The 27,625-nt window shown below is 45.5% G+C and overlaps 1 pseudogene; it reads right to left on the bottom strand.

The window, feature by feature from the left end:
* The window catches only part of LOC142295458 (transient receptor potential cation channel subfamily V member 6-like), a 157,447-nt pseudogene that overhangs the window by 60,446 nt on the left and 69,376 nt on the right, over positions 1–27,625 (bottom strand).

Here is a 27,625-nt window from a genome sequence, read left to right as displayed (position 1 = left end):
GTTACATCCCGCTCATCTCCGCCCCTCCGCTTCTATTGGCCGGCCGCTGTGTGACGTCGCTGTGACGTCAAATGTCCCTCCCCCTTCAGGAAGAGGATGTTTGCCGCCCACAGCGAGGTCATCCGGGAGGTAAGTGTGTGTGACGGGGGTTAACAACTTTGTGCGCCACGGGCAACTAATTGCCCGTGACGCACAAACGATGGGGGCGGGTACGATAGCTCGTGCGATCACACGACAGATCGTCCCATGTGACGCCCGCATTAGACTCTTTACCCAAATGTATCAGATCAATGCTTCAAAGGCTGTGGCATGATTGGAGATATAAAATACATATGGTGGGAATGCCCAAAAGCTCAAGTCTTCTGGAACAATATAAAGCAGCTAATCCACAATACCTTGAGAAAGAACCTACATCTAGGCCCATCCACCCATTTATTAGGAGATAAGCCAGTGGGACTACCCAACAAATTATTGTCTCCTTTGCTACATTACTATTGCGGCAAAAATTCACCTTGCCTCTAAATGGGAAATCTTTCATTTTTCAATTCAGGCAGTGAGGAAAAGGCTTGTTAAGATAATGTTATATGAGCGCATAGATGCAACATAGTCCGACAACTTGGAAAATTTTCTAGCCGAATGGACCCCTGGGTAGATTCCCATCAGGATTGCGGCAACAACCTATCTCAAGTACTGCAACTATCCCCATGAGCCACCTCCGCTTTGAGAGGCCTATGAATATGTAGCTTTGACCCCGGTGAAATGGAATAGGTGCAGGTCAATTCTCCCCCCTCCCCCCTCTTCCCCTCCCCCTCTTTCCCTATAATGTCTATGTCAATCTATTCTCTTTTTACGTCTCCCTACGTAAATTGTATTAGATTCTCTGTTCTTTTCTCTCTCTTTTTTCATTTTTTTCTTATTTTCTTGTTTATTTTTCTTATAATAAGTACTTTCACTCATAGTAACCCAGATAGGGGAAAGTATTATTTGAATTATTTGTATTGTATTGTTGAAAAATCAATAAAATATTTGAAACTAAATACAAGACCAACCAGTCCAGTAAGTGATACATTGCTGGAATAAGACTCTCTGCCCCTAAATCAAGCAGCTTTCAGATTCCATAGCAAAAACCTGCTGACATATTCCCTTTAAATCCAGGGCAGTGGCGTAGCAAAGGGGGGGCAGTGGGGGCGGTCCGCCCCAGGCGGTACGTGTCAGGGGGGCGGCATTTTGGGAATAAAAAATAAAAAATAGAAAAATATAGAATAAATAATAATTGTTGATTAACCTCTTAACGACCCATGACTGGGAACGTCATGGTGACCTGGTACTTAACGACCCATGACGTACCCAGTACGTCATGGCGAAATCGCGACCCCGGAGCCTTGGTGGCTGCGATCAGTGTGCAAAAACCTTAGATTCGGGGAGGAGGGGTGGTGTCTCCCCCCCGGACCTACGGAAGCTGTGATTGGCTGACGAACGCCACTCAGCCAATCACAGCCACTGTGATATTTCAGCCATTGAAAACGTCTGACACATTGAAATCCAGCCATGATCAGTGCAGCTATAGCACTGATCACTGGCTGGAGCTGGGTGAACTTTGTTTTACCAGCCCCCAGCTCTGATTAGAGAGATCGGCCTTGTGACCGATCTCTCCAATCACCTTGGATCTGGGGCCGGTGACCTGTAGGTGACCACTTCCCTCAGCTTCACTTCATCCGTGAAAGCTGAGGAGAGTGATCCCTGCAAGTGCCATTTGGTAAGTGCCCCCGATCCATTGCTGCCCCCGATCAGCCCCCGATCCATCGCTGCCCCCACCACTGCCCCCTTTCAGCCGTGCCGCAGTAGCAGTAGTCTCTGCCCCCGATCCACCGCCGCTACTGCCTCTGATCTGCCACCGCCCTCCTCCATTTGCTGCCCCCTTCCATCCGCCACTGCTCTCCCCATCAGCCGCTCCCCCCTTCATACGCCACCGCTGTCCCCATCAGCCGCTGCCCCCCTTCATACGCCACCGCTCTCCCCATCAGCCGATGCCCCTCTTCATACGCCACCGCTCTCCCCATTAGCCGCTGCCGTCCTTCATACGCCATCGCTGTCCCCATCAGCCGCTGCCCCCCTCCATCCGTCATCTGTCCAGCCAATACCCAAGATACCCAAGTTATATATATTCTGGATTATCGATGGCCAACGGAGGGGGGCAGCAAATTTGACAACCACCCCAGGCGGCAAAAGCAGTTGCTACGCCACTGATCCAGGGGTGTAAGAACTCATTCTGTGTATGAGCACAGTGTGGTGTACACAATCAATTGAACATCTATGGTTCTGTACCCAACATCTATTTCATTCCTAATATATATATATATCTAGAGGGAACTGTGATATGTGTGTGGAAAACCAGTCTTAAAGGGGTTGTCTGTTCTTAACTAATATGACTTATGCACAAGGTAGGTCATCAGTATATGATTGGTGGGGCTCATTCATCTGGCACCCCCACTGATTAGCAGTTATTTGCTTCATTGCATGGCAGATATAAAAACTATAAATAGGAGCTGTTCTGGAGTATCTGACAGCAGCTGCTATACATTCAATAGAGCTGTGCGGTGCATATTTGTTCCATGTGTAGACATCCAATGGTCACCGGAGAAAATTACAGCAGACCAGAAGGGATAACAGGTGTAAAAATCTCCATCAATCTCATGTTGAAGACCTATCCTATGGAAGTGGAATGGGTATTCATAGTTATCCCCCTCCCCATGTTACTTATGCTAATTCTATTATAGAACCGTTTTACTTTATGACTAAAAAGACCTGTGCTGATGTCATATCCATGTGATAAGAAGGGGTGGGGCCTCAGCCAACAGAACAATGTTGCTTCCTGTTATAAGCTATGTTGGCAGAGGCCCCACCCCTTCTAGTCACATGGGTATGACATTGGCACAGGTCCTTTTAGTCACAAAGTAAAACAATTGTATAATAGAATTAGCATAAATAACAGGGGAAGAGGATAACTATGAATATCCACCCCATCTAACAGCTGCTGCAGCTGCTGTCACTCAACAAGCTGCTCATTTTACAAACTTTTCTTGCTTGTGTTCAAAACCTATACATCCTAGCTAACCACTAAAGGTATGTATAGAATCAGCATGATAGTGCCAGTATAGGTTATATAGGAAAATCCGGCTGATTGGTGCACTTCAATATGTCATTAATAATAATATATAATACTTATTCATTTATATAGTGCTGTTAATTCCACAGCGCTTTACATACATTGGCAACACTGTCCCCATTGGGGCTCACAATCTAAGTGCCCTATCAGTATGTCTTTGGAGTGTAGGTGGAAACTGGAGTACCCGGAGGAAACCCACGCAAGCACGGGGAGAACATACAAACTCCTTGCAGATGTTGTCCTTGGTGGGATTTGAACCCAGGACCCCAGCGCTGCAAGGCTGCAGTGCTAACCACTGAGCCACCATGCCGCCCTAATTAATGGACAACCCCTTTAACTGCTATTTTTCATTAAAGCACATTTTAACGCTCAGTGATTCACATCCATTAGCCAAACCTTTTCAATGTATAGTGTAATAAATAATGTAAATTTGGCTTCCTATAATCATCTACTCATTATGTTTTAGATTCCACGGTCCATGTCCGATCTCTTGTGACCTTCTACGCTCTCGGTCAATAATGACACACAGACACCAAAATGGCACAATTTCTATTACTACACTGTTTTTCTATTTTGCCGGCTATAAATCTCCCACAATGAGTTGTTAATCTTGAAGTCATTAAATAGAAATAATGAGCAGGTGTCCAATAATGTAACAAGGTTACTGGAAATTAGGCTGAAAAGTCACACCGTCTCTCCGCAGTCTATTTTTTTCCCTCCAAATATGAACTAGTTAATTGCAGATTTTTAGAGTAATATTAAAATTCATATTTAATTCATTTGGATATTATTAACATGGCTTTTAGCTAGAAATAATTGATGACACAAACTGTTTTACTTCAATATAAAAAAATAAATATTTATGATGTACATTTATGTTCGTTCGGCGCCTTCTGAGAATTTTGGATCCTTTTAGTTAATGGTGTCTTAGGAACTGGTGAAGGAAATTATGCATAAAGCGTGGCTCCTTCTAAGAGTTCTACTATTGCTAATCCTCTTACAAGAAAGTATTTTAATCCTATACTGCTCATACAGTGCAGGTACTCGAGAAATGAAAATACCAATTAGGTGTGAAGAGAAACACGAGGGCAATGAATTGCAAGCAGCAAACATTGGAGTCAACATGTCGCAGGTGAAAACTAGCCAATAATGGCATTCTGGGGGAATAATGGAATTGGATTATTTACAAAGACCACATGTTCATTCTTCTTGGTACCTAGCGAAAGTAAGAGGCAATAAAGGGATAATAGAGAGCAAAATTAAAGAGCACCACGTCGTCAGAGCTAATAGGATGATATTAGCAGACGAGGGGAAAAATGACTCTCATTTTAGTTTTTCCGACCAAAGTCATAATTATACTTTATGGACAGACACAAAATTAGATTTGCACGTAAGGAATAATATACAAAACATCACTAAGAGGAAAATCACAAACATTTGTTAGAAATTGCTCAATGGACCAAATGTTTTTAGAGTGGTCCCCAATGTGCGACTGTAACTATAACTCTCAGCATGTTCTCTCTTTTCTATTAAAGTTTCAACTTCTGGCATGCTGAAAATTGGAGTTCTGTAACAGCTAATGTGTAATTAAAGGAGTTTTCCCATGACAAAAAAGACATATTAATTAATTGATCTTAAAACACTAATAAGTTCCACAAATTAATGTGTTAAAACAAATGTTCCAGTGCTGAGATAATCTTGTATTTGTGTCCCTGCTATATACTGTATAATGGCTGTGTCTAACCATACAGGGGCATGGTCTGATCATGCCACAGCTCCTGGGCTGGGGAAAAAGCACAAGTCACTTTTGATAAGGGCTCATTCAGACGACCGTTCCGTCTGTCCTGTTCAGTTCCTATTTTTTTGCGGTTCTACTGACTGGACCATCTTTTCAATGTCTTTTGTGTAGGATCAGATGGCACACGGAAGTACGTCCGTGTGCATCAGATCCTAGAAAAAAACTAATCGGATGCCATATGTCCGTTCCGTTATTATGGAATATGTCCTATTCTGTTCTGTAATAACGGACCGTGACTCAATACAAGTCAATGGGTTTGCAAAATCCCCGGAAGCCGCACGGAAGCAATTCCGTGTGACCTCCGTCGGGTGTCCCAGCAGTCTGTGTCCCGCTCCCGTGCCAACCTCACAGCTGCTCGCACTGCAGCGTGTCAGCATCTGCCCGCACAGCAGTGTTAGCAGCTGCGGGGATGATGAGTGCTAACATTAGGAGGTTAGCAAAGTTCATTATCTGCTGTGATGAAGACTGCTGCACTCCTGATGTCAGCGCTTGTCACTGACTTCCATGCTTGCCGCTTACTCACATCAAGTCTCGCAAGTGGCCAGAAACTGTGACTAGCGCTGACGTCAAAGGCTCACGTGAGACTTCGCTTGTGAACGCGGCACACAATGGATATCAGTGACAAGCGGTGATGTCAGATGTGCAGCGGCATCCATCACTGCAGGTAATGTACCTCGCTAACCTGATAAAGTCAGCGCTCATTATCCCTGCGGTGACCTGTGCTGACCTATTGTGTTATGGACATGGTTATGGACTGTTGTGGTCAGTATTCAGTATTATATAAAGATATTCAACAGGACTCAAAATGGCGTTTGAACTGTACTCCGATATGGGACTTTCTGGTCATAAGTGATTCATGTTGACTTAGCTTAATATAAAATGATGAAGCATATATTGTATACATATATATCTCAGAATAAGCTCTTTTTGCCTTTTACCAAATAGGAGAAATGTTACTTATTCTTGGATCCTAGCCAACTGATTTCTTTAAATATATCTGAACTTACGTAATGAAACCAGTCATATTTCCTACCCTGATCTGTGGTCATCTCTGATCTGTCTGGACGAATAGCATGCATGCTGACAAATGACTCATGATGGAGTGGTTTTTCAAATAAAAATTTGCTTGTTGTCTATTTTTTTATTACTGGCTGGGTTAGTGATGTCGGGTATCTGTTAGACGCCGTAACATCACTAACCTCTGAGCTTGATGCCAGGTGACATTACACAGCTGGTATCAACCACATATATTACCCCATTTGCCACCACACCAGGGCATTCGGGATGAGCCGGCTAAAGTCCCGGGACTATCACATCTAATGGATGCGGCAATTCCGTCCGGCTTCTGTCTGATATTTTTAGGCTGGGGGGGCTCCCAATAATACGGGCCTCCCCAGCCTTAGAATACCAGCCAGCAGCTGTGAGGCTTTATCTTGGCTGGTATCAAAATTGGGGGGACCGCACACCAGGTTTTTTTTTAATTTATTTCTTGTACTGTACAATATAGACCTGCCCACTGGCGGCTGTGATTGGTTGCAGTCAGACAGCTGTCACTCAGCATGGGGGCGCATCTGACTGTAACCAATCACAGACAGGGGGGAGGAGGGAATATGTATGAGCCTAATGAGAAGCCAGCTCGGGAAGAACAAAGAGCTGCCGCGGGAGCAGTGTGACAGCCGCACCAGTGATCGGTGAGTATGTAGCACTTGCTCCTACCCCTTTGCACAAGATTCTGTTTCCCATAGTCTTTATATAGGGACCAGAATCTGGCCAGATAACATTGACTGTATGTAACTCTCCTTCCGTTTTTTTTGCGATCCGTAAAAAAAGACGGAAGTCACACGAATGTCTCACTGCCCATATACTGAACGGGATGGATACGGTTGTCACACGGATGCCACACAGATGCATCCGTCGAAAAACAGGACCTTTTGCGGACCGCAAAAACGGAATGGTCGTGTGAATGTAGTCTAAGTGAGTATACAGATAAAACAGCAGGGACTCTCAATTACAACTTTCTCAAGTAAAGGCCCCGTCACACTAAGCAACATCGCTAGCAACATCGCTGCTAACGAACAAATTTTGTGACGTAGCAGCGATGTTGCTAGTGATGTTGCTGTGTGTGACATCCAGCAACAACCTGGCCCCTGCTGTGAGGTCGGTTGTTGCTGAATGGCCTGGGCCATTTTTTAGTTGTTGCTGTCCCGCTGTGAAGCACAGATCGCTGTGTGTGACAGCGAGACAGCAACAACTAAATGTGCAGGCAGCAGGAGCCGGCTTCTGCGGACACTGGTAACCACGGTAAACATCGGGTAACCAAGAAGCCCTGTCCTTGGTTACCCGATATTTACCTTCGTTACCAGCCTCCGCCGCTCTCACTGTCAGTGCCGGCTCCTGCTCCTTGCACGTGTAGCAGAGTACACATCGGTAATTAACCCGATGTGTACTGTAGCTAGGAGAGCAGGGAGCCAGCGCTAAGCGGTGTGCGCTGCTCCCTGCTCTGTGCACATGTAGCTACAGCACACATCGGGTAATTAACCCCATGTGTGCTGTAACTAGGAGAGCAGGGAGCCTGCGCTAAGCGGTGTGCGCTGCTCCCTGCTCTGTCCACATGTAGCTGCAGCAGACATTGGGTAATTAACCCGATGTGTGCTGTAACTAGGAGAGCAGGGAGCCAGCGCTAAGCGGTGTGCGCTGCTCCCTGCTCTCTGCACATGTAGCTGCGTGCGCTGGTAACCAAGGTAAATATCGGGTTGGTTACCCGATATTTACCTTAGTTACCAAGCGCAGCATCGCTTCAGTGCGTCGCTGCTGGCTGGGGGCTGGTCACTGGTTGCTGGTGACAGCTCACCAGCAACCCGTGTAGCGATGCTCCAGCGATCCTTGCCAGGTCAGGTTGCTGGTGGGATCGCTGGAGCATCTGACTGTGTGACCTCTCACCAGCAACCTCCTAGCAACTTACCAGCGATCCCTATCAGGTTGTATCGTTGTTGGGATCGCTGGTAAGTTGTTTAGTGTGACGGTACCTTAACACAGGACAGAGGGAGTGACAAGTTTTCCATTATCTGCAGCAATTGTTAGTAAGACATTTATACCACTAGATCAAATAGTACATCATGACAATTGTTAGTTTTATTTTCCTTAGGGACAGAACTAGGTGAAATAAATATATTTTTACATCTGAACTCATTTATTTGCCTGTAACAGGTAACAGTGTGTTATGACATGAGCCAGTGATTATCCCTCGTTTCCAGCTCTCTGATCTCATCATAAATTATGTCATAGACACAAACTGTGCACTATCTGGAGCTCCTACATCAGTGACTTTATTTATGATGAGGTCTGAGGGCTGGGGAAACAGAATAAACACTCCCTCCTGTGATAAAACAGGCAGAGAAATGTGTTACTTATGAAGATAGCAGATGTCATTCTCACCTCTTGTCTGCACATTCAATTATCATAAGAAACTTATGCTTCTTCCCCTGACCAGGAGCTGTGGTTTGTGCTGACCATGACCTGGAAAAGATCTGCATAATCAGACAACACAATTAAAAGTACATAGTAGGGGCACATTTATAAAGATTATCTCAGCACAGGAAGATTTTTTAAAGACATCCAAATTGTGGAAATTATTATTATTCCAAGAGCTATTGAATAAAATGCACTTTTTGTTTGTGGGATAACCACTTTAAAGCAAACCTGTCATCAGGGTTATGCATAGTAAACTAAAGACATGCCCATAATGGCTGTTATACTGATTTAATACATACAGTCATTGAAACAACACGCAGCCTGTTTGTTTGTTTTTTTAAAAATCATCATTGGAGGTTTTGATCTCCATACACTAGAGTGGGACAGGGGTAGAGTATTTGGCTCTGCCACGGCCTATCCCTGCCTTTATCACCTTATTCCTTTAAATTATGTACTGGCACCCTCTTAGCTACTTGTGTAGATTGATCTCCTGGCAGTCTTCAGGAAACTGGCACCGACAGTAGCATATGCTTGGAATGACCTCCCCACAGTCTTCAGTAAAATGTCGCCGGTGGCAGTGCATACGCAGATTGAGATCTCGGCTCGTCTTTGATATCTCCATCCAATAGTGCCACTCTGATGCATGGATACCAAAACATCTAATGATAAAAGAAAAAAACAAACACAGGCTGCCGATTTCTTCAATTAATATATGTATTAAATCATTTTAACTGCACCATTATGGGTATAACGTTAGTTTACTATATATATATATATATATATATATATATATATATATATATATATATATATACCTGATGACAGGTTCTCTTTAAGTGTCATAAACATTACCACTAAATAAGACAATGCATGATATTAACTAACATGGTGTATACAATGAAAATAATAGAGATACTCATTTAACTGACTATAGGGCATTTACCTGAGGTTTTTGGCTGGAGGCAATAATATCCAAAACTGATTTCTGAGTCATCCATGTATCAATATTTGTCAAGTCATATATGCAGTATGATATAGTTCCTATTGTCCAATATACCTTCTTTTGCCGCTTGACAAGATAGCTGAACATCTGTGATAGAAATTATATTTAGCATTAAATCGGTAACATTTGCTGATATATTGAAGGGAACAGCCACAATTTATTAGGAGTTGATCCAGACAAAGCAATTTCATTTAGAATACAAATTTACTAATAGCTAATTAATGATTAACCTCATGAAGACATATGTCACCTTTCCACCAGATAGTTGAAAAGCTAAAGAATGTTAGGAGCCCCACCACTGGGATCACCCATCAATCCTGATCCTCTGTTCTACCTCACTTGGACTGAAAACATGAAGATATAAGGGAAGGAACACAAAAGGGAGCTTGAAAGAAAAGATGGGGACAGCATATACTGTATATAAGTTGTTTGATCTCTCCGATACACTACACTCCCTTACAGAAGTTCTGTCACTTATCCATGTTATGTAAATAAAAGCTTATAACCTGACTTTAAAGTTATCCATTGGTTTTATAAATTACTCTTTTGAAAGCTGAAACCCTTCCAAATTTGGTTTAGGCTATGAAAATAAAGTTGCTGCAAAGCTGAAATATTGATCATTTAATGAACACAAAAAGGTCAGATTTTGGCAAGACAGAAATTCTGCCAGGGAGTGTATGTGGTGTGGTGCACCACTATATCATCATAGTATGCTATGGTGGTGTGAATGATCATTATATCTGTAGAATGGGTAGATGTCGAATAAATAAGATTAATTTTAAGGAATTATCAAACTTGTAGACTACCAATCAGGTATCTAGTTCCAATGGTTCAAAGAAACTCTTAAAAATGAGAGGTAGAATAGGTGTGCTTCAGTTTTCCTTTTAGCCAATGTATATACATTGTCTCATTTTCTCTATTATGTTAAAAAAGTTACTTGCGGAGTTGAGCAAATTAATTTTCAGGACCTTGGTCCACTGACCACATCAGTATTCCTTGGTTGTCTGACAAGAGCCCTGTGAACCTCCTCCTACCTACTGGGATTCCTAGCTCCTTTTCTGATTACCAGACATGGCGTGACATCATGTGTGCATCAAGATGCAACAGTGCCGTTGTATACAGTGTACTATTTATAAAAGGAACTGAGACATCCAAATAGGAAGAAGTTCACAGGGCTACTGTCCATCAACCACCGAATATTGACTTAGCCGCTAGACTTGTTTTCCTGTTAAAGAAAAACGGAAAATATGTCCATCATATAGACCACGAGTAGAGTTGAGCGAGTAGCTAACTATTCGTACTTGCTATACTCATAATGAGTACTGTCTAAAGGCCCCGTCACACACAGAGATAAATCTTTGTCAGATCTGTAGTTGCAGTGAAATCATGGACATATTGTTCCATTTGTACACAGCCTCAAACCTGGCACTGATTGTCCATGATTTCACTACAACCACAGATCTGCCGCAGATTTATCCTTGTGTGTGACAGGGCCTTAATACTCTCATATTCATTCCAAATAGTGTATGCAATGCAAGTCAGTGGGGCAAAACTCGCAAAGTAATGAGTTTTTCCTACAGATTTTATAAATCTTCTTCCTACGTCTAAGGGCTACTGCACAAGATCACATCGTAGCTTTGACAAAGTTATAAGTTGTACATATATCTGCACAGTCTAGGGGTCTATTTGGTACATGTTTAACCCTCGAATTCCATTTGGAAGCATACTGAGGTTTTTCCAGTCTAATACTTTCCGAATTTAAGAGAAAAAAAATACAAATATTTGATCAGATGCCACATTAGGAATAAATAAGTAAATAACAGTATTACAAAAATAGGGCCATGTAATAGCTAAATATCAGGTGCAATCATGACTAAAGTTGTATTGTCATATAAAAAAAAACATAAAGCAACATACAGTATATATGGATGGGAAGACTTCTGACAATATTAAAGTGTCCGGGAAGTGAACACTTCACTGCAAACAGTTTGATTTTTGCTGCTGCCAAAACTCCAATGTAGGAAATACTTCCAATAATGGGGAAAAAACCTAGGACGGAGAATGATTGTAACAATTGGGTATTTGGAATTGCACTAAATCTTTTTTTTACACATTTCCCTTAAATCTCGGAAAGAAGAAATGATGGTTCTGAATTATAAATAAGTATTTTTAAACATTTCTCAATGTCAAAATCATTTTCTTTCCAGACATGCAGCACACATCTCTCATATGTGTTGGCACACTGCATAATTTATGGTCTCACAAGAAAATGGGATTTCAGAAAGTTAACAAAGTAAGAAGACAGCCAATACTTATAGTCAGGATAGCAGATCAGATGAATAATTGAAGAGTTTAGTGACTAACTTCAATGTTTCCTTCATTGGCTGCCAGCTTTAATGGAGTAAAGCCATCATTATTTTCTAGATGCTCTGCACACTGAGAATCGTTGAGTGGCACAAGGTCTAGGATTCGGTGGTACATGTGACAAGCCAGCGCTTTATTCTGCTGCAGGACTAGCGTATGAAACACAGTGTTCCCTGAAACAAATGAGTACAGATGTAAAAATATACTTATTTCACCTAGTGCTGTCCCTAGGGAAAATAAAACTAACAATTGTCATGATGTAGTATTTGATCTAGGGGTATGAATGTATTAGTAGCAAGTGCTGCAGATAATGGAAAAACTCAAACTTGTCACTCCATCTGCCATATAGTAGTAGTTACACGGATTCTGTCAGCTGGTTTTTTGCTATGTAATCTGAAGACAGGATGCTGCAAGGGTTAAAACACAGAATTTAGGCATGCCTGTTTTGTCAAGGTCCGATCTGTTGTTTATTTGCTGTGTTTGTTTAAGCAGCAGGACTTGCTCGTACTACATTGTCTCGTGCACAGCAGACCAGCATGCCCCCTCCCTGATTGACAACTCACACTCAATGTACAATCTCTATTGGGAGCCAGGTTTGTGCAGGACAGCTCTCTCAGCTCTGCTACATGGCTAGATCTAAAAATTCTGATTGTATCAGAACGGCTACACCCAGTAATCTAAGTGACACATCATTGGATTTAGGATCTCTTTCCCTACATCATGCTGCTCTCGGATGAGGTAGCAAAAACCTGCTGACAGATTCCCTTTAAAAATTTAGGACACTAAATCCTCTTCCATCACTTCACTTTATACCTTTTAGTTACATAAAGCTGAATATATGTCACAGATTTTACCACTACAATTTTGGAAAAGCTTTACTAGTTTTGCAATTTGCAAGTTAAATAAGTATATTTTATCAGCTGTGAAAAAAATCAGTACTACTTAGAATAAAGTAAAGAAAAAAATGTACCGAGCGAGTCTTGAGCAGTAACAGGTGCACCATACTTTACAAGCAGAAGTTTTGTGATTTCTTCATTCCCTGTGCATGCTGCAAATGATAATGGATATTCTCCTGGAGAAGTAAAGACCTATGTAACATTATTTATAGAAATATAAACAATATACAACATAGTCAGTATAAGCTACATGCAAAATCCATAGATTATTAATATGTTTACAACTATGCACTTGTATCCAAATTGATACAGTATATTTTGTGCATAATCATTTTTATTGCTTAAGTTAATGCACACAAAATATGTCAATCAGGATACAAGTACATGGCTGCAGAATTATTTTAATTCATCTACATAAAATATGGTTTTAAGAAGACATGGTTGGCCCATCAGTAACCATTATGGTCTCCTGACATGAAGGCCCATGGCTCTTTTACAAGTAGATTCCACACCCTGCATATGCAATGTATTTTGATTTCTGATTTAAAGAGAAACTCAATTAGTTTCCCATTTTAAAGAGAACCAGACAGCAGATGCGTGCTGCCCGAACCACAAGCAGCATGGGTGAGAGTCTAGTTGTATGATATCAGTAGAGTTGAGCGGATCGGGAGAGATATATATATATATCCGGATCCGCTCAACACTAGATATCAGCCATGTATGTTTGACTCAGCCACGCAGTTAAAAGGCCATTCACTGGAGGCTTCTCCTCCCTTGAGTGATGGGTTTCTCACCAGGCTCGTGTATAGGGAGAGATCTATCAGTCACTGGATGAAGGAAGCAGCCAAGGATCAGCCTTTTTGACTAAGCACCCATGCGGCTTGGTCCCCAGCAGCTTTCAAAGTATGTTTTTTCCTGAAACGCCGCAGTGTTTTAGAGGCAAACACACCTGGCTGAAATCATGCCGTCAGTGTCTGATAGATATTGTTCATCACTTGGCCAGCACATATCAGCTATCAGGTTCCCCTTAAAGCTAGAAATGCAATTTAGAAATTATATTATATTTTGTAATAGAGTTAATAATTACCCTATTTTACTGCCATTTTTCAGAAAACAGATGATGAACTGTGCTGTAACAACTGCTAAGATTCATGCATAACATCTTGTTTATGGATCTACTAACTTTGAGTGGAGAACAGCAGAGTCTTAGGGCGGCTTTGCACACTACGACATCGCAGGTGCGATGTCGGTGGGGTCAAATTGAAAGTGACGCACATCCGGCATCGCATGCGACATCGTAGTGTGTAAAGCCTAGATGATACGATTTACGAGCGCAAAATCGTCGTAATCGTATCATCGGTGCAGCGTCGGCGTAATCTATAATTACGCTGACGCGACGGTCCGATGTGGTTCCTCGTTCCTGCGGCAGCACACATCGCTGTGTGTGAAGCCGCAGGAGCGAGGAACATCTCCTACCGGCGTCACCGCGGCTTCCGTAGGATATGCGGAAGGAAGGAGATGGGCAGGATGTTTACATCCTGCTCATCTCCGCCCCTTTGCCACTATTGGTCGCCTGCCGTGTGACGTCGCTATGACGCCGCACGACCCGCCCCCTTAGGAAGGAGGCAGGGCGTCGGCCAGAGCGACGGTCGCAGGTCGGGTGAGTGCGTGTGAAGCTGGCGTAGCGATAATTTTCGCTACGCCAGCTATCACACAATATCGTACCTGCGATGGGGGCGGGGACTATCGCGTGTGACATCGCAGCATCGGCTTGCGATGTCGCAACGTGCAAAGCCCGCCTTAGTGTGAGCGCTCTACCTCCTAGGAGCTACAGTGAGAGAAGTGAAAGAGCTGAGTCTGAACAACGCCCTCACTGTTATTGTAATGATGTTAGGCCACAGAGAGCTCTCTAGGAGTAACTCTGGGCAAACCAAACCTGAAGTCCGTGGTCCCAGTGATAAATGTGTGGTGGAGGGCAAGGTGGGATTGAGAGTTTTCACAGTTTTTGCTCTTTTTCTTTATAGCAGCCACAATTAGAAGAGATCAGGAGTCTACACAGCACTCTCTTGAAGTGTGGCGCCCCTGAGGCTTCTGTCGCCACAGAGATATTGCACCTCAGCCAGAGGTGTGATGTCCCATCCTGGGTAAGAATGGGGTCATATGCCGGTCCACAGACTAAACTTGCACACACCAATTGGTAGGCATACACTGGGTCAGGGATAGTGGTAGCAACCCCCATAGATGTATTCATGGGGCTGTAAGTCCCATTTCTGGTCCCAATAGTGTGGGTGAGGCCTAGCCAGTGGGTGTGTGGGAGGAGTCAGAAAGTGTGAGTAGATAAGGGAACCAGGAAGTTCAAGTTCAGTTAGAGAAGTGAAGTGGAGTCGGTCTGTAGCAGCAGAGCAGTGAAGAGGAAAGTGTGAGAGGGAGGTAGTTACCTCAAGAGAGAGTGAAAGAAAGAAGTTCCTGGTGGAGATCCTGGGGTCTAGTTAGACCCAGGTGACACCTAAAGAAGGAAAGAAGGGATTCCAGGGCCACGGAAGGGCATATTGGCTCGTAGCCTGTTCAACAGGAAGATCGGGTGGAGGGATCTGGCTGCATTCAGGGACGGTCCCCAGACAGAGGGAAGAAAGACATTTCCTCATAAAGTAACACCGAAGGCCCGGGGTGGTTGCAGGCGCCCAGGGCCACAACCTGCCACAGCCCCCCTAGGAAGAGGGCAAGAAACAAGTGAGGCAAGCCCCTTGTTCAGGTCCTGTGGTGGAGGCCAAGACCAGTTCAACTAATAGAGTCAAGGCTAAGAAGTCAGTCAGGAGAGAGGATACACAAGCAGGGGTGCACCGGCATTGGCTCTTGAACTACCTGGGATCGGCGGAGGTACCTGACAGTGGATTCCAGCATACTGCCGGGCAACTGGTTTGTCGACACCTGGACTCAGAAACAGTGAGTAAACATCTTAGCTGCAAGCCCTGTGTCGTCTGATTCATTCTGCACCGCATCATTCACCAACCCCATAGACTCTAACAAGCACCAAAGGTTGCCCCGGGGTATCTGCTCTACCTGTGTAGAGCAAGAAACACCTCAGCTGCTTCCATAATATCAGCCCCGGAGGTCTCTTCCAGCAGCTGTGGCCCTAAAGCTGCAATTTACCACAGGTGGCGTCACGAATATATATTATAAACTTTAACATCACCATCTCCCCCATCCATACCGCCACTTTAATTGACTCCACCAGGGTCCCGGAGTCAGGCCCCGCCACCGCTGACTACCCTGGACTAGTCCGGCCCCCCGACACCGAGTCACCTAAGGCCCTGTGATGGGCGAGTCAGTAGCATCATGTACTGTCACATTAAGAGCGCTGTGAAGAACTCACTCCTACTCCTGGTCACCTGCTGGCTATAAAGAAGGTAAAGTGTGCTCTATAAATCTCCCCCTTCTGCTTGCCTATCACCAGAGTCATGGACAGCTGGTCTGATTTGCTCGGGAACGCACTTAGATAGTGTTCTCTGTAGCTCTAGCGATCAATGACAATGAAAGTGAGCTCATAACTGAGACCTAGTTCCAGCATTGCTCTCATTGTGGCTACTGGGAGGCAGAGTGTGCACTCTGTACTCCACAAACTCAAAATAGTGAGATCCATACCAAGCGTGGACACAGAAAGCAGAGGGTCCCTGTGCAAGAAAAGCCTATGGGACTTTTGTAGTCCCATTAGGGCTCTTTGTAGTCCAATAAGTCTATAATAGATGTTGCATTCTGCTTTGGAGGTGGAAGGGGCCCCCTTACCTTTTGGGCCCTAGTGCGGCTGTACAGGCTGCACCAATAGTATATCCACCCTTGATCCATACAACTGATATTGTGTACGGAGCTCAGCAGTTGGTTCAGCACAGTTCAACATCCGTTTTACACAAGAAAGCAGTAAACTAAAGTAATGCTATTTGAATATTTTTGCATATTACATATCCAGCATTATAATGACCAAAAAAAGTTTATTACTCTTTAACATTTGAATTTTTGGTTCTAGATGAAGCCAATATTGAAACAAACTCAGACAAGTGGAAGATCATTGGTTTTTATGTGCTATTTAAACAGAGCTTCTTGCCAAGGTGACTCTTCCCGCAGCCCAAGGGACCAAGCAAGTCCAGCACAGATGTAAGTCGTATGGCAGTCTGTTTCTGGAAGTGTATAATCAGTTTAGCTTTTTATTGTAACCATCCCATTGATACAATATCACAGCTTGGAAACAGAAACTCTGAAAATTGCATTTGGCATTCATCCTATCAAAGACATAACTTTGACCATCATTCTGTCACAGCAGAGAGAAAGACACCTAAATCAAAAATTTAGCAAGGGCTTGAAAGCAGTAAATGGCACAATGATGAAGAGCGTTCTACACACTAATGAACAATCATTTGGACAAGTAATGTGGGAGCTGATTGCCCGGGATCTGTGGAGCAATGATCTAAGTATATCTGAATGGCTGAAATTATTGCGCACTTTACTCTGAATAAATGCAACTCATGAACTTGGCACAAATGCAGAAGAGACAGAAGGCACATTTGTATGAATATTTATGGTGGTTGAAAAATGAGACGAGATTGCCAAAGTCATTTTTCCCAGAACAGGGAAGACTTTGAACAGTTTTAATATGGTCTCTTCACGTACATTTAAAGAACAGGTTCGTGACACTTCCTGGGGCAGAAAAGAGTGATCACTTATATGGACACTATCATATGTGACATTTGAGAAATCTTTTTTTTCCAGATGATCAATATGTTGTGTGTAAATATAGTGCAATTCTAACATAAAATAACACTTTCCATTGTGACTTACAACTGCAAAGGTGAGGACAGAAATAGTTTTTATAATGTCACCCACATACTGTCCGGATGTTAGCAAGATCTGTTATAAGTATGCCCCAGCCAGAGTGGGGCTAGGATAGCTTTGGCCCCCTAGAAGACATTATTCTGATGGTCCACCATGCATCTGTTTGGAATACATGTATTTTCCACTTTTTCTGGGATTACCACTGATCAGGAGAATGGGAGCCTCATTCACATGTTCCTTGGCCCTCATGATAGCTGGGTGTTTCAACCCTTGGGTTCCCTGCAATCATACATTTATAAGTAATCGTGCAGATAGGTGGTATATATTTATGGAGCAACTCCTTTAATTTATACAATGTTCATTTTCAACCAACTTCTAAATAATTTCCCTGGCAATGGCAACAAGTGATTGTTTTCTGCTAAACCTTCAGGGCAAGGGCGGACATATTATTAGTGCAGCTTTTGCAGCCACAGAGGGGTTTAAGAGGTTGGGGGGGGAGTTCTTGGGCTGTAAAAGGCGCATATATTGTTCTTGCACTTGGGCCCTTTTCTGTCTATGTCCGCCAGTGCTTCAGGGCCCTAATTCTCAGTACATTTGTTCAGCAAAGGATATCTTATAATATTTTGGTAATGCAAAACCATTTCCAGTACAATATGGGAAGTAGTGGTGTGGCTTTTCTAATTAGCTAATCTATAGCTGTGATGCCACTGGACTAGTCAGGTCGTCACAGGGTACTGAACACTCTTTATCTCACAGTGCAGGACTCAACCCCCCATAGTTCTGGGTTCCCAACTTGCACCACTGCCTCTACCAGCATCTAAAAATCCTAATCACACTTCGCACCACACCCTGTCAGGCACACCAGTTGGCTGCTGAGTTGGAATAGGGCCGCCCACCTAGGAGTCAGACAGGGAGGCGGGAGGTGACAAGTCAGTTCAGTGTTAGCCCTCGAGCAGTGAGGAGCTCGAGGAAACTGGGAGTTGGAGCTCCCAGGGGAGAAGCAGATTGGATTGCAGACGGTGGTCTGGACCCAGAGGAGTCGGAGACCCGGTCGCGGGATATTGGGACTGGGTGCCTGACTAGTCGAGGAGGACGGTCGGCAGCTGCAGTCCAATAGCTGGTCTGGGGCCGAAAGCATGCTGTGGTACTGGACCCTAAATCGGGGAAAGGCTTCAAGCAACCCGGCAATTAACCTGCGGAGGACAAGGCCTTTATGGACTGTTCCCACTAAGCTCAGAGATCGGGGGCACTAGCACAACGAGGGGGATAGGGCTTTCCAAACAAAGCAGCCCACTGAAATCCCAAGCATGAGCTCCTGAGAGCAAGTTCTTCTACTACCCATAGTAGGGAGCGAGGCCCGGAAAGCTTCAAGCTTACGGGCCACTTGGACACTTCTAAAATTCTGTGCACGGAGGCAGGCACCAGACCATGAGGCTGTGCTGCAGGGGACGGAACCCGGACGAGATCCTCAAGAGGACAGCGGCACCCAGAGACTTGGTTTACCATGTTGTCAGCATTTGCTTTCCTTCTGAGTGAGTACCTGATTAACACCTGCTGCCAGCGAGTCTGCGCTCCCCTGCAATACATCCCACCATTCAGGGACCCGGGGCCTTTCCTTACTCGTGGAAGGTAATGTCATCTGGCTGCCCCACTCCATTACCCCGGGTACTCCATACAGCAGCGGCGGTACTCCCTATTACCGCACACCACGGGTGGCATCACGAACTACCTAACTCCCCTGTAAATAACCCTGTGACACCCTGGCCTAGCCAGGTCGTCACAGATAACACACAAACACCCCACCCCCACCAGACAGGGACAACAGCCAAACAAAAACCCTTGTTGCCTCCCTCTAGTGTCTGATGTCCACACCAGGTGGGGCGGGGCTAAGTGGTTGGCTCCACCCACCGAGGAGTTCAAAGGCCTGGAGGCGGGAAAAGTGACAGAACAGTTTAAGAGTTTGAGGAGTGAGGAGTGAACACTTGGGTGTCTGGGTTTGTGGCCCTGGCACTGACAGCAAGGTTGGCAGACGGTGGTGGCCGTCTGCAGGAGTGGTGGAGCAACACGGAACCGTAGGACCGGGGATGGGCGATGGCCCGCCGGTACCGACCGGGGAGCGAAGTGAAGCAAGCACACACAGGCAGGGACATCGGACCCCGACCAGGCTTGGAGCCGCCGACAATAGTCAGATCTGAATGTGACTGGAACCCCAGGGGTTTCACAACAGCAAAAGTCCCGATTGAAGGCAACCGCCCACACCGTGAGGGTATACAGCTACCACCTAAGGCTAGAGACCCAAGGGCCAGCGTCTGCGGGCAAACGGGCTCCTCCGGTACCCATACACCAGGGAGCGGACTACCATTGGGAATCCATAGGAGTCAGAAAGAGAACATCAAGGTGCAGGGAAAGACAGCCGCCATCACCTGTCCGGGGGAGACACAGCAGCCGGCTGCGGGACCCGTCCATCCAGCTGTTTGGTTTACCGAGGACTTTGTACCTTTCTTGCTGAGTGAGTACACCCGTGCCATCCGGCACCGCGCCGCGCTGTCCCTGCGACCCTGCACCTCACCAACCCTGCCTCCCCGTCGCAACATCCCCGGGCCCCGGGACCACTGACCCCTACCCGTGGAGGGGGAAAACAACATCTCAGCTGCTCACTACCATCGCTCCCGGGATCCCGGTCACAAGCAGCGGTGGTGCCCATCTTCACCACGACCCGTGGGTGGCATCATGGACTAAATCCCCCAAACCAACCACCCCTTTCACTCACGGGCGAGGAGCGCCGCTCAAGTCCCCGGATCCGGCCCACCGCTCGAGCCACCGAGCAGTCGCAGCAGCGCCGGACCCAAGCGTTAGCGAGAGCGCAGAAGCGACGGTGTCCTCCCCGCCCGTGACAACCCCCCATCTCGTTTTGGAGTGACCCCAAGCCCCCGCATCCGGAGACCCTCGAGCCACGAGTAGCGACACCCGGATCCGAGCGGTTCAACATAGCCACTTGACATCAACGAGGATAATAGGAATTTGTTAAGAGATTAAGGGTGTGCCCACACTGGCATATAGCCAGGGTATAACTCGGACAAGTGATAGCCAATATTTTACTAAATAGCATGCTGCCCAATGTTACAGTATATAACAAAAGTGAGTACACCCCTCACATTTTTGAAAATATTTTATCATATCTTTTCATGGCACAATACTGAAGATATGACACATTGATAAAATGTAAAAGTAGTCAGTGTACAGCTTGTATAACAGTGTAAATTTGATGCCCTCTAAATAACTGAACACATAGCCATTTTCTAAAGCACTGGCAATAAAAGTAAGTACCGTTTGTGTTACCATTTGGGTCCAGTTCTGCTCTAGTTCGGGTCCAGGGACTGTAAAAAAAAACCCTCCAACATAGTTAAAAGGCAGTTTTGTTACATCTGTGCGACGAGACAAACACAGGTCTGCTCACACAGACGAGCAGGCACATTCAGCTGTGCCCCCGGGTAACCTCCACTGACTACAGGACCTTCCATGAGACCAGTCTGGTATGAATGAATATTGCTACCTAGTGGGTTACAGGACCCTCCATGACGTCATAGCCATGTGACCACAGTCTGAATGTTGTTACCTCATGGGTTACATGACCTTCCATTATGTCACAGACATAGACATGTGACCAGTGTGGTGTGAATGTTGTTTTGACGTCCCTGCAACACTGCCGAAAGTGAGCGCTTTTCGGAGGTCAAAGTGTCCAATATAGTAAAAAGGAAAAGTACTTGGATATAATTATGATTTCTTTGTACTATTCTAATTCCCAAATATCTGTGATTGGTTGTTTATTGACTACTTTACATTGTATCAAAGTGTCATCTTCAGTCTTGTCCCATAAAAAGATATAATAAAATATTTACAAAAATGGGACTGGTGTACTCACTTTTGTGCTATATTGTATACTATGGTGCAGCGCCAATCAGCGATTTTTTTTCTCATACCGATTCGGCATGAGAAAAAAAAACCCAGCAAGCTACGATTGGCGACCTATCTTGACTCACTAGCACCCATACAAGTTTATGGGTACATGTGAAACATCGGACTGCTCTCAGATGTCATCTGAGTGTAGTCCAATATACATAGTGACAGGCAGAGGGGGACGCCAAGTTGCTCCAGGCCACAGGGACCTTAATACCAAAAAGTTCAACGAGGAGGTTTTACCGGGTCACCACGCCAGCACTGGGACAAAGGGAACCCGGGACCCCGAAACCAGCAAGAAGCGGGCTGCTACTACCCAGTTAAACCGCAGAACCCGTGTCGTCTGACTCATTGCTATACCTTCCTCAGCACCAACTGCTACCCATAACATTGATCCCCTGGGGCCTAACCCTACTTGTGGAGGGTTCAACATCTATACTGCACCACACCAACAGCCCCAGCAGAGGACATTAAGCAGCGGCGGCTTTCCCCTAAATAGCTGTGCACCGCAAGTGGCGTCACAGACGTCACATTTTGTACATAGTCCCTTGTAAATATCCCTTCTTTTTAAAGCAACCCCCGGGGTCACAGAACCGGGCACCGGTCACCTGAGTGAAATTGTCCCCCTGTATCCAACACCCGGAGTATCCTAGGCCCTGGGGCGCGTCATATGCACAGTTCTTTGTTGAAAAGACATTGACCATTTAAAACTCTGCTTGCCCAATGCAAACAACAGGAGTTGGCACCCCAGCAAGAGCCACTAAATTATGTTAAAGGCTGTCACTAAGATTCCGTTGTTCTGCGGATGAAACCCCACCCACCAGAACAAAACCCCGCCCATGCAACAATATAATTGGCCTGTTGCAAGTAGGGGGGGGTTTAGCAGTGGGTGGTCAGGGTATCGGCTACGTTAACATAATCTTAAATATGTGTTCACCTGGGTTGAACACATTTAATAGAGATCTATTTAGGATCTAAAAGATCCAGATGTTTTTGGTGAGGGGAGCCAAGTGAGTCGGACCACCAAAAAGAGCCGGACTGCCCATCAGTAGTGTCCACTAAAATATTGGTGTCTTTGTCTGTTGTAGCAAGGCTTTAGGGCACCACTTATCTCTCAGTGCTCAGATTCACCTTCCACCTCTGCTTCTAGTAAAGCTACACCCCTGAATATAAAGAGTTATTAGCATTGGTTTGAAGGCAACACCAAATTCAAACAAATGGGAAAGTTGCAAAAACTTCTGCAACTCATCTGCTGCATCTTAAGACAGATATGGCATTAGTCTGTACATTGTCAGATTTCCATGTATAAAACAAGTATATAAGACAAAGTTCAAACATTTTCACTTTTTAATATTTAATGCTCCTTACCAAAGTAGTACAAACATTCAATGCCCGGGACACTGTAAGTGCACGTGGCTCTGGAATTACTGACATCTGCTCCATTTTTTAACAGCAAATGAACAATGTCTAGATCCTTTTGCAGAATTGCTATATGAAGAGCGGTTTCACCTGATAAGAAATAATGACTTTATAAATTATTATTATTATTATTATTATTGTTTATTTATAGAGCACCATTGATTCCATGGTGCTGTACATGAGGGGGTTACATACAGAATACATGTACACGTTACAATAGACAGACTAGCACAGGGGGAAGAGGGCCCTGCCCTTGCGGGCTTACATCCTAAAGGATTTTGGGGAGGAGACAGTAGGTGGGGTGTAGGTGGGGCGGCAGCTCCGCACGGTGGTGGGGCGGCAGCTCCGCACGGTGGTGGGGCGGCAGCTCCGCACGGTGGTGGGGCGGCAGCTCCGCACGGTGGTGGGGCGGCAGCTCCGCACGGTGGTGGGGCGGCAGCTCCGCACGGTGGTGGGGCGGCAGCTCCGCACGGTGGTGGGGCGGCAGCTCCGCACGGTGGTGGGGCGGCAGCTCCGCACGGTGGTGAAGCAGTGAGGTCATTGAAGGTTATAGGCATTTCTGAACAGATGAGTCTTTAGGTTCCGTTTGAAGCTTGCGAGTGTAGTAGATAGTCTGACGTGTTGAGGCAGTGAGTTCCAGGAGACTGGGGATGCTCGGGAGAAGTCTTGGAGTCGGTTGCATGAGGAGCGAATGAGAGAGGAGGATAGAAGGAGATCTTGGGAGGACCGGAGGTTACGTTTTGGAGTGTAGCGAGAGATTAGTTCAGAGATATATGGAGGAGACAGATTATGGATAGCTTTGTAGGTCAGTGTTAGTAATTTGAATTGGATACGGTGGAAGATTGGGAGCCAGTGGAGGGACTTGCAGAGAGGAGAAGCGGGGTGGTATTGAGGAGAGAGGTGGATCAGTCGGGCAGCAGAGTTAAGGATGGACTGGAGAGGGGCGAGTGTGTTAGCAGGGAGACCACAGAGGAGGATGTTGCAGTAGTCGATGCGGGAGATTATGAGGGCGTGCACTAGAATTTTTGTAGATTGGGGATTGAGAAAAGGGCGGATTCTGGAGATATTTTTGAGTTGAAAACGGCAGGAGGTGGTGAGGGATTGGATGTGCGGTATGAAGGACAGGGCAGAGTCAAAGGTCACTCCGAGGCACCGAACTTTGGGTGCTGGGGAGAGCGTGATGTTATTAATTGTAATGGATAGATCAGGTGGAGAGTGCAGGGGAGATGGAGGAAAGATGATCAGTTCAGTTTTGGCCATATTGAGCTTTAGGAAGCGAGAGGAAAAGAAGGAAGATATAGCAGATAGGCACTCTGGGATTCTGGACAGCAGAGATGTGACATCTGGACCAGAGAGGTAGATCTGAGTGTCATCAGCATATAGGTGGTACTGGAAGCCATGGGACTTTATGAGTTGTCCCAGGCCAAATGTATAGATAGAAAAAAGTAAGGGTCCCAGGACAGAGCCTTGAGGGACACCAACAGAGAGAGAACGGGATGAAGAGGTTGTGTGGGAATGGGAGACACTAAAAGTGCGGTTGGAGAGGTATGAAGAGATCCAAGAGAGAGCGAGGTCTCTGACACCAAGGGAAGAGAGGATCTGTAGTAGCAGGGAGTGGTCAACAGTGTCAAAGGCTGAGGATAGGTCTAGAAGTAGGAGTACAGAGAAGTGGTTGTTAGCTTTGGCGGTAAGTAAGTCATTTGTGATTTTAGTCAGGGCAGTTTCAGTGGAATGATGTGGACGGAAGCCGGACTGTAGGTTGTCAAAGAGAGAGTTAGAGGAGAGGTGGGAGGAAAGTTCAGCATGGACATGCTGTTCCAGGAGTTTTGAGGCAAGTGGGAGTAGCGATATGGGTCGATAGCTGGTAGTAGAGGTTGGGTCGAGGGAAGGTTTCTTTAGGATAGGTGTGACTGTTGCATGCTTAAAGGCAGAAGGGAAGGTACCAGTTGTTAGAGATAGGTTGAAGAGATGGGATAAGGCGGGAATAAGGATAGTGGTGAGGTTGGGGAGGAGGTGGGATGGGATGGGGTCAAGTGCGCATGTAGTGAGGTGCGCTTTTGAGAGAAGATGTGCAAGCTCTCCTTCGGTGATAGTGGGGAGGAAGTTTATGGGGGAGGGGCAGTGGTCTGTTATATAAAGGGGTTGTGGTGGTTCAGCAGAAAAGACTTGTCTGGTTTGGTCGATCTTTTCTTTGAAATATGTGGCAAATTCTTCTGCGGAGATGAGGGAGGTTGGAGGGGGCAGCGGTGGGCGAAGGAGGGAGGTAAAAGTGTTAAATAGCTGTTTGGGGTTGTGTGTTAAAGAGGATATGAGGTTTTTGAAGTAATTCTGTTTAGCCGAGGTAAGGGCCAAGCGAAATGTGTGAATTGCATTTTTGAATGTGGTGAAGTCTTCCTGGGAGTGCGTTTTCTTCCAGCGCCGCTCTGCGGCTCTAGACACTTGCCGCAGTTTTTTAGTGAGGCTGTTGTGCCAGGGTTGTCTATTGATTCGTCTTGCTCTGCCGTTCACAAGAGGAGCGACTGAATCAATAGCTGATGTGAGAGTGGCGTTGTAGAAAATGGTGGCACTGTTTGTGTCGTGGAGTGAAGATATGGAGGACAGCGGTAGGATAGAGTCAGAAAGGGTGTGTATGTTGATGTGTGCAAGGTTTCTGCGGGGGTGTGATATGTGCTGGACAGGGGGGGCAGGTGAGGAGGACAGGGCTGAAAAGGTCAGCAGATGGTGGTCAGATAAGGGGAGAGGGGAGGTAGTGAGGTTAGATAGAGAGCAGAGACGGGTGAAGATAAGGTCTAGTGTGTGGCCATCTTTGTGGGTGGCAGAGGCGGACAACTGAGTTAGACCAAAAGATGAGGCGAGGGAGAGGAGTTTGGAGGCCGCTGACTGGCGGGTGTCAGTGGGGATGTTGAAGTCACCCATGATGATAGTGGGGATGTCAGCAGAGAGAAAGTGTAGAAGCCAGGCGGAGAACTGGTCGATAAAGGCAGTGGTTGGGCCCGGGGGTCTGTATATGACGGCCACTTGGAGGTTGGAGGGAGAGTAGATGCGGACAGAGTGCACTTCAAAGGAAGGCAGGACAAGGGAGGGTAGAGGTGGCATTGGGGTGAAGCTGCAGTTGTTAGAAAGGAGGAGGCCCACTCCTCCACCCTGTCTATTGCCAGGGCGAGGGGTGTGGGTGAAGTGGAGGCCGCCGTAGCACAGCGCAGCAGGGGAGGCAGTGTTGGATGGTGTCAGCCATGTTTCGGTGAGGGCCAGAAAGGATAGATTGCTAGAGATAAAGAGGTCGTGAATGAAGTGCAGTTTATTACAGATGGAACGGGCATTCCAGAGCGCTCCAGAGAGAGGGGGCTGCGGAGTGGCAGAGAGGGGAATGGATTTTATGTTGGAGAGGTTGCGGTAGTTACTACTAGATGGGGAGCGGTAGGGGGGTGATAGAGAGGAGTGTCCCATCTGTGGGGGTCCAGGATTGGGAGATATGTCGCCAGCAGCGAGGAGAAGTAGAGAAAGGGAGAGCAGGTGGGAGAAGGAGAGTGGACGGCCTGGTCTGCGCGATACTAGAAGCGATCTGCGGTTTAGGAGCAGGTCAGCAGATGAGGACAGGTGGGGAGGTAAGAGGGAAGGGGAGATGAATATTTGTTTGGAGAGTGCTGGGGTTTGGGGATAGCGAAGGAGAGTGAGGAGGAGTGGAGCAAAGACTGTGAGGGCGTAAGTGAACATGGTGTGAATTGGGTTTTCAAGTGGGAATAAGGGGGAAGGAGCAAAATGCAAGTGAAAGACACAGTTAAAGAAGTAGAGTTCACCTTCTGGTCACTTCTGGGACATTTCTGGTATATTTCTGAGCACTTATGAAGCACTTGTAGAAGTACACAGACCAAGGTGCACAGACCTAATGGCCTAAATTTATACCAGTCTCATTACACAAGATGAACAGCAGGTGAGCAAGAGAAAAGGAAGCAGATCAAAGAGTTACACCATGTATGGAAACAACTCACAGGAGAGAAGACAACACATAACTAATTACACAGCAGAGATAGGTCAGTTTAACATACCAATATCAGAGACAGTATCATGCGGATACTGAAGATATATTCTACTACATATATTAAGAGAAAAGCGTGAGACCTTACTGGCATGATATGTAGATGTGTGCACATATACTGTGAGTATAGAGAATTCATTACATAATGGGGAAGCAATGATATTAATGTAGATGTCACAAAGCATTTTCAGAAGTGAAATTATTTAGATGGAGAGAGATATCTTGGTGAGTGATATCATTCATCCCTTTAATGCAGGCTTTCTGACAAGGAAAATAGAATATTTTCGGAAATATGTCTTAGTATAGAGAAAAAGAACATCATCACATTCCATATAAGATTTGGTTGAGAATTTGGGGAAGTATATCATGTATAGAAACCAAAAATTTAAGAGCAGATGAACATAGCATTTTGTAAGGAACATCTTGCTTACTACAAGGCAGAAAGCAGCGAGAAGAGAAAGTGGCTGCCTGAAACACATGGCACTTTCCCAAGTCTCTCCCAAGATTGGATATTTGGTTCGTCCAAGACTACAATTTTAAAAAAAATATATATATATACAGTATATATATATATATATATATATATATATACACAGTGGAACCTTAGATTAACAGTAACTTGGTCTGAGAGCGATTTGCAAGACAAGCAAGGCTTTCTAAAAATGTGTAACTTGGTTTAAGAGCAATGCTT

Source organism: Anomaloglossus baeobatrachus, chromosome 3, assembly GCF_048569485.1.
Source record: "Anomaloglossus baeobatrachus isolate aAnoBae1 chromosome 3, aAnoBae1.hap1, whole genome shotgun sequence".
Taxonomy (NCBI): Eukaryota; Metazoa; Chordata; class Amphibia; order Anura; family Aromobatidae; genus Anomaloglossus; species Anomaloglossus baeobatrachus.
Note: the sequence above shows the minus strand (reverse complement) of the source record. Positions and strands in the feature narration are given on the sequence as shown.